We start from the raw sequence: 7,538 nt of genomic DNA, 5'->3' as shown, positions 1-7,538 counted from the left end.
ATTCCTTCATCTTGTGGGAGGGACCCAGTGGGAGATAATGGAATCATGGGGAAGGTTTCCTCCATACTGCTCTCATGGTAGTGAATAAGTCTCACAAGATCTGATGGTTTTATCGGGGAAACCTGTTTCGCATGGCTCTTATTCTCTTCTCTTGTCTGCTGCCATGTGAGACACGCCTTTTGCCTTCCGCCATAATTGTGAGGCCTCCCCAGGCACCTGGAACAGTGAGGCCATTAAGTTCTTTCTTTTATAAATTGCCCCGTCTCAGGTACGTCTTTATCAGCAGCATGAAAACGGACTAATACGGATTGCTTCATGCATGAACCATGGCGGGCCTTTGCTTATCTTCCCAAAGGGGTGGGAAGGTCCCTGAGGGGAGTGGCTGTGGCTTTTGGTTCTGAGGACTCTGCTGAGGGGAACACACACTCTGGAGGCTCAGCAAGCACTCAGGAGGGACTTGATCCATGTTAGAAATGCATTACTAGCTTCTCATTTATTTCACACTAAAATATTTGAATGTTTCTGATTAAAATCCCAGACAGGGACTCCCCATCCCAATAATTGATTGGGAAAATTGACTTTGTCTTTCATTAAATTAATAAAACAATCAGTAATACAATGTTACAAGGTAGATATTTAATAACAAAAGGACTCACTTTAATGCAGACTCTAGAAAACTGGAGAATTGCAAGTCAAGAGACAAGAGAATCACGCAAAGCAAATGGGATGTAGACACTCCCTCCCTCCCACCCACACCCAGGCTCAGTTCCAGGCAGTGTTTCCAACCCTGGCGGAACTGGCCTGTGCCAGGCGATAGGACTGTAACTCCCACCCAGAGCACCCTCCCTCCTGGGGACAGACAGGTGACAGCGGGAAGGACAGGGTCCGTCTCTGCTCCTGTACTGTGTGCTGCAGGGCTGTGCAATGGCCAGCAGGGAAACAGAGGCGGAGCAGTGGTGGGGGTGTTAGCCTTGGAATCTACATTTTTAACAAACAAATTAGGTGCTCTGACACTCCAGGGTCTGAGGAAGGTGGTCAACAGCCTCACTCTAAGAAACCTTGGTCCAGGCACTGAGTTTGCCTAGTGTGGGATTTTAAACAAAAATTATTTCCAAAAGAAAGAATGCAGAGGTAAGGAAAAGATGCTATATTTAATTCAGTGGGTGTATTTGCATACTTTTTAGAAATAATAAGGGTGGAGGGAGTGAGGGGTGGTGTGTCTCCTGCAAGCTACTTGACCCAGAATAAAAACATATTAAACTAAAAATTTCACATAACAGATTTTTCTTTTTTAAAAAAGAAAAAAATGATAATAAAGAATAACACATTCAGAAGAGGAAGATTTTCACTTGGAGGAAACATATACAAAATTAATCCTTCTTAAATCACTGTTACCTCTAAGTCTGGAACCGCTGCCTTCACACATTGTCTGCTGCTGATCTTGTCAATGACCCTTGTTAACGCCTCTCCCGACAGGTGGACGGCATCCAGACACGGAGGGAAGTTTCCTCCTCGGGAGCAGCGCACGTGCTGCCTGGAGACAGAAGCAAAGATCAGATTGCACGTGCGTGGAATGTGGCCGCAGCACCAGTTCTGAGCTCCACGATTTGCCGGAGCATGACTCTGTTCTTCATGAAAATTATTATAAAGAGTGCTTCCAGGAGGCTGAGGCAGGAGAATCGTTTGAACCCGGGAGGCAGAGGTTGCAGTGAGTGGAGATCGCGCCACTGCACTCCCAGCCTGGGCAACAGAGAGAGACTCCGTCTCAAAAAAAAAAAAAAAAAAAAAAAAAAAAAAAAAAAAAGAGTGCTTCCACATTAAATCAAGAAAGACACACACACAAGTGAACTGGAAGAGTATCACACCCTCTTAGGCCTCAATGTCCACAACATCACCGGCCACAGCTTTTAGTTTCAGGAGGTGAGATATGAAAACAAACCTAATGGGCAAAGCAGATCTAAACAGGGTAAGACCTGGAGCCCCGGCCCCATGCAGCCTGCAGAAGGTGAGTGAGGTCGGCCTCCCCTCATTCCACAGTTGCCTCTTTCCAGAGACCCTGGGTGTCTGGAGGGATATAGAGTGATGTGGCCAGGCGCTGTGCCCGGGGAAATGACATTAAAATTAGTAATAGTAGGGGAAAAACAAGAAATACTTTCCTTTACAGACAACAGAATGCAACTTGAGGCAAACCATTCTACACATACAGTCTCAGAAACGATTCCAGATTTCTGACCTGCGTGTTTTGTTTCTTTGTTTGTTTATGTCAAGACTTTACAATTTGCTATGAATCAAAAACACACATGAGCTCAGGGGACAGAAAGAAATATTCAGAAAGAGTTTGAGTGGGATTTGGATTAGGTTGAGTGTTTTTTGGCTCCGAGTCCTGTGTCCAAGTGACAGCTGCTGTGCTATAATAATAGATCAGCTTACAATACTTAGATATAGACAGGCAGACAATAGACAATCTGTGTATGAAACAGGCTGCCTAAAAATGCTGATTATCTAAAAGCTTGTGAGCCTACATCATCAAAGCCTTCTCACCAGGTGAGTGTTCACTCTTCCCTCAGCGGGCCCTCCCAGAAGTCATGTTAAGCATTTTCTGACGGTATTCATATTTTAATCCTCAGAAGCCCTGGAGGCTCTCACCTCCCACTTCAGGCTGCCCAAAGTCACAGAGCCTGTGACTCCAGGACTCATCTTTCAACAAACGCTTTGGTTGGCCAGCGCTTCCTTTTACCGTCAGCCACCCCTGCCCGGGACACTTGCAGAGCTGCTCAGGGGACTTTGTGGGGCTCATTGAGGCTGTATTTGTGAATTCAATTACGCATTTTTAATTCCGCAAATATTTGCCACTGCTGCCTGACCTGGAGCCTGTGTGTCCAGATCCTTTGATCGAAAGCCGCCTGCCTGTGGATCAGACCCCGTGGTGAGTGGTGACAGCCCAGGGGTGGGGAGGCAGATCACCCTGCCGGGTTGCTGGGGAAGGCTGTGTGGAGGCCATAGGGTCTGAGCAATATACTAAGACCTAGTTAAAGATTTGCAGCCAGAGAATCCATGAAACATGAAACACGGAGGCTGTGGGGGGTCGAGTTAGGACTCTGGATGGCCACATCCTGACCCCCAGAACATGCAACCACCGCCTTGTATGGAAAGGGGGCTTTGCGGATGTGATGGGGCTGAGGCTCCTGAGATGGGTGGTTTTCTTGGATGATCCTGGAGGGCCAATGAAATCACAGGGTGCTTCTGAGAGGGAGGGAGGACAGCAGAGAGGGGAAGGTGATGTGGCCACAGAGCCAGAGATGACGGAAGGGGCTGCCAGCCCAGGGGTCCAGGTACCACCGGAAGAAGGAAAGACAGAGACATGGGGTCTCCCCGTGCCCAGCCCTGCAGAGACCCTGAATTCAGCGCAGGGGTACTGATTTGGGGGTTGTGGCCTCCAGAACTATGAGAGAATAAGTCTCCGTTGTCTTAAGCCACCGAGTGTGTGGTACGTGTTACGGCAGCCACATAGCAGGTGTGAGGAAGCTGGAGAAGGGACTGAAGAGGGGGTGCAGCTGGGACCACCCTGCTGGGCTAAGGCCAGCTCTGGAAAGAGACTGGACAGCTCTCCCTCAGGCGCAGGGAGGGAGGAACCCGTGAGTCAGCGGAGGGTGGGAGGAAACGTGGGAGGAGCCTCCGACATCCTAGAAACGCCGGGGTACAAAAGCAGGCACCGGCCTGCGAAGGGGAAGGCCGGCCTCTTACTCCCTGGAAGAGGAAACTCACAGAGATTCCCACAACTACACCCAGCTGTGCAGGAGGCCCACGTCCTGTCTCATTTCATTTTCTCCTCTCGGTGAACAAAAAGAGAAGAAAATGCCAGGAGCAGAAGGTCAAAGGGAAGCATCGAGAGAAAGAGGATGAATTGACACCTGTGGCTAATTGAAGTGAAATCAGGTGGGGGAAAAAAGCCTACTATAAGCCCACTTTATAACCTCATACCTGTCCCCTGCTTCGGGCTTGCCCTCTGCTGCAGGGGTGCAGGGCCCCCTCCTCGTTCTCATACCCATCCCCTGCTTCGGGCTTCCCCTCTGCTGCAGGGGTGCAGGGCCCCCTCCTTGTTCTCATACCCGTCCCCTGCTTCGGGCTTGCCCTCTGCTGCAGGGGTGCAGGGCCCCCTCCTCGTTCTCATACCCGTCCCCTGCTTCAGGCTTGTCCTCTGCTGCAGGGGTGCAGGGCCCCCTCCTAGCTCTCATAACAGTTCCCTGTCTAAGATAACACTGCTTTTCTCTGGGCTTTCCAGATTACAGAGGCCATGAGACCCACGTCCAGAGGGCCCTAGGAGGGAGCTGTGGGCTCAGCTGGTTGATTTACTCTGGCTTGGGTCGCTCCTACTGCTTTGAGGACAATAAGCTTGGCCATCACCAGACACCAGAGGATGCTGAAGGCACAGCCGGCTAGACTATTTCATGGACTCTCCGAGCATGTCCTATTGCAGTCCAGGTACAAACTTTTCCTCCAGAAATAGACAGAGGGATGCTGCTTCCCAATTTCAGCAAAGGCAGTGGAAAGATCCCGGCCAAAAGTAGAAACTCTGGGTCCAGGCCTTCCAGCTGACACTCACTCTGATATGGTTTGGCTGTGTTCCCACCCAAATCTCAACTTGAATTGTATCTCTCAGAATTCCCACATGTTGTGGGAGGGATCCAGGTGGAGGTAATTGAATCATGGGGTGGGTCTTTCCCATGCTATTCTCGTGATAGTGAATAAGTCTCACCAGCTCTCATGGGTTTATTAGGGCTTTCCACTTTTGATTCCTCCTCATTTTCTCTTGCTGCCACCACGTAAGAAGTGCCTTTCGCCTCCTGCCATGATTCTGAGGCCCCCTTAGCCATGTGGAACTGTAAATCCAATTAAACCTCTTTTTCTTCCCAGTCTCAGGTATGTCTTTATCAGCAGCATGAAAACAGACGAATACAGTAAATTGGTGCCACTAGAGTGGGCACTGCTGGTAAGATACCTGAAAATGTGGAAGCGACTTTGGAACTGGGTAACAGGCAGAGGCTGGAACAGTTTGGAGGGTTCAGAAGAAGACAGGAAAATGTGGGAAAGTTTGAAACTTCCTAGAGACTTGTTGCATGGCTTTCCCCCAAATGCTGATAGCGATATGGACAAGAAGGTCCAGGCTGAGGTGGTCTCAGATGGAGATGAGGAACTTGTTGGGAACTGGAGCAAACGTGACTCTTGTTATGTTTTAGCAGAGAGACTGGCAGCATTTTGCCCCTGCCCTAGAGATTTGTGGAACTTTGAACTTGAGAGGGATGATTTAGGGTATCTGATGGAAGAAATTTCTAAGCAGGAAAGCATTCAAGAGGTGACTTGGGTATTGTTAAAGGCATTCAGTTTTATCAGGGAAGCAGAGCATCAAAGTTTGGAAAATTTGACTATGAGATAGAAAAGAAAAACCCATTGTCTGGGGAGAAATTCAAGATGGCTACAGAAATTTGCAGAGGTAGCAGGGAGCCTAATGTTAATCCCCAAGACCATGGGAAAATGTCTCCAGGCCATGTCAGAGATCTTCACAGCAGCCCCTCCCATCACAGGCCTGGAGGCCCTGGAGAAAAAAGTGGTTTCATGGGTGGGGCCCAGGGCCCCTGTGCTGTGTGCAGCCTAGGGACTTGGTGCCCTGTGTCCCAGCTGCTCCAGTCATGGCTAAAAGGGGCCAAGGTATGGCTCAGGCTGTGCCTTCAGAGGGTGGAAGCCCTGAGCCTTGACAATTTCCACGTGGTGTTGAGCCTGCAGGTGCACGGAGGCCAGGAATTTAGGTTTGGGAACCTCTGCCTAGATTTCAGAAGACATATGGACATGCCTGGATGCCCAAGCAAACATGTTTTGCAGGGGTGGGACTCCCTTGTAGAACCTCTGCTAGGGCAATGCAGAAGGGAAATGTGGGGAGGGAGCCCCCACACAGAGTCCCTACTGGGACACTGCCTAGTGGAGCTGTGAGAAGAGGGCCACTGTCCTCCAGACCTCAGAATGGTAGTTCCACCATCGGTTTGCACCGTGCACCTGGAAAAGCCACAGACACTCAATGCCAGCTCATGAAAGCAGCCAGGAGGGAGGGTGTACCCTGCAAAGCCACAGGGTGGAGCTGCCCATGACCATGGGAACCCACCTCTTGCATCAGCGAGACCTGGATGTGAGACCTGGAGTCAAAGGAGATCATTTTGGAGCTTTAAAATTTTACTGCCCCACTGGATTTCTGACTTGCATGGGGCCTGTAGCCCCTTTGTTTTGGCCAATTTTTCCCATTTGAAACAGCTGTGTTTACAAAATACCTGTACCCCCATTGTATCTAGGAAGTAACTAGCCTGCTTTTGATTTTACAGGCTCATAGGTGGAAAGGACATGTTTTGTCTCAGATGAGACTTTGGACTGTGGACTTCTGGGTTAATGCTGAAATGAGTTAAGACTTTTTGGGAAGGCATGATTGGTTTTGAAATGTGAGGACATGAGATTTGGAGGGGCCAGGGGTGGAATGATATGGTTTGGAGGTGTCCCCACCCAAATACCAACTTGAATTGTATCTCCCAGAATTCCCATATGTTGTGGGAGGGTCCCAGGGGGAGGTAATTGAATCATGGGGGCATCTTTCCTGTGCTATTCCTATAATAGTGAATGAGTCTCATGAGATCTGATGGGTTTATCAGGGGTTTCCACTTTTGCTTCTTCCTCATTTTCTCTTGCCACCACCACGTAAGATGTGCCTTTCACCTCCCGCCATGATTCTGAGGCCTGCCCAGCCATGTGGAATGGTAAGTCCAATTAAACCTCTTTCTTTTCCCAGTCTTGGGTATATCTTTATCAGCAGCGTGAAAACAGACTAATACACACTCTTTGACATTTCTTAGCTGTGTGACCTTGGGTAAATTTCTTACCCTCTCTGATATGGCTTAAATGTTTGTTCCCTCCAAATCTCATACTGAAATGTGATCCCCAATGCTGGAAATGGGTGCTGGTGAGAGTTTGGGTCATGGGGGTAGATCCCTCAGGATGACTTGGTGCCGTCCTCACAATAGTGAGTTCACATTAAATCTGGTTGGTAAAGAGACTGGGACCCTTCCCCTCTCTCTTACTCCCTTTCTCATCATGTGTCTCTCCCTCTGTCTCACTCGCTTTCTTGCCATGTGTTGTGTCTGCTCTTCCTTCACCTTCGGCAATGAGTCAAAGCTCCTGGAGGCCCCCCCAGAAGCTGAGTGGATGTTGGTGCCATGCTTGTACAGCCTGCAGAACTGTGAACCAAGTAAACCTCTTTTCTTCATAAATTACCTAGCCTCAGGTATTTCTTTATAGCAATGCAAAAATGGACTAACACAGAAAAATGGTACTGAGGAGTGGGGCATTGCTATAAAGATACCTGAAGATGTGGAAGTAGCTATGGAACTGGGTGACAGGCAGACGTTGGAAGAGTTTGGAGAGCTCAAAAGAAGACAGGAAGATGAGGGAAAGTTTAGAACTTTTTAGAGACTGATAAGGTGGTTGTGACCAAAATGCTGATA

Source organism: Gorilla gorilla, chromosome 19 (assembly GCF_029281585.2).
Source record: "Gorilla gorilla gorilla isolate KB3781 chromosome 19, NHGRI_mGorGor1-v2.1_pri, whole genome shotgun sequence".
NCBI classification, from domain to species: domain Eukaryota; kingdom Metazoa; phylum Chordata; class Mammalia; order Primates; family Hominidae; genus Gorilla; species Gorilla gorilla.
Note: the sequence above shows the minus strand (reverse complement) of the source record.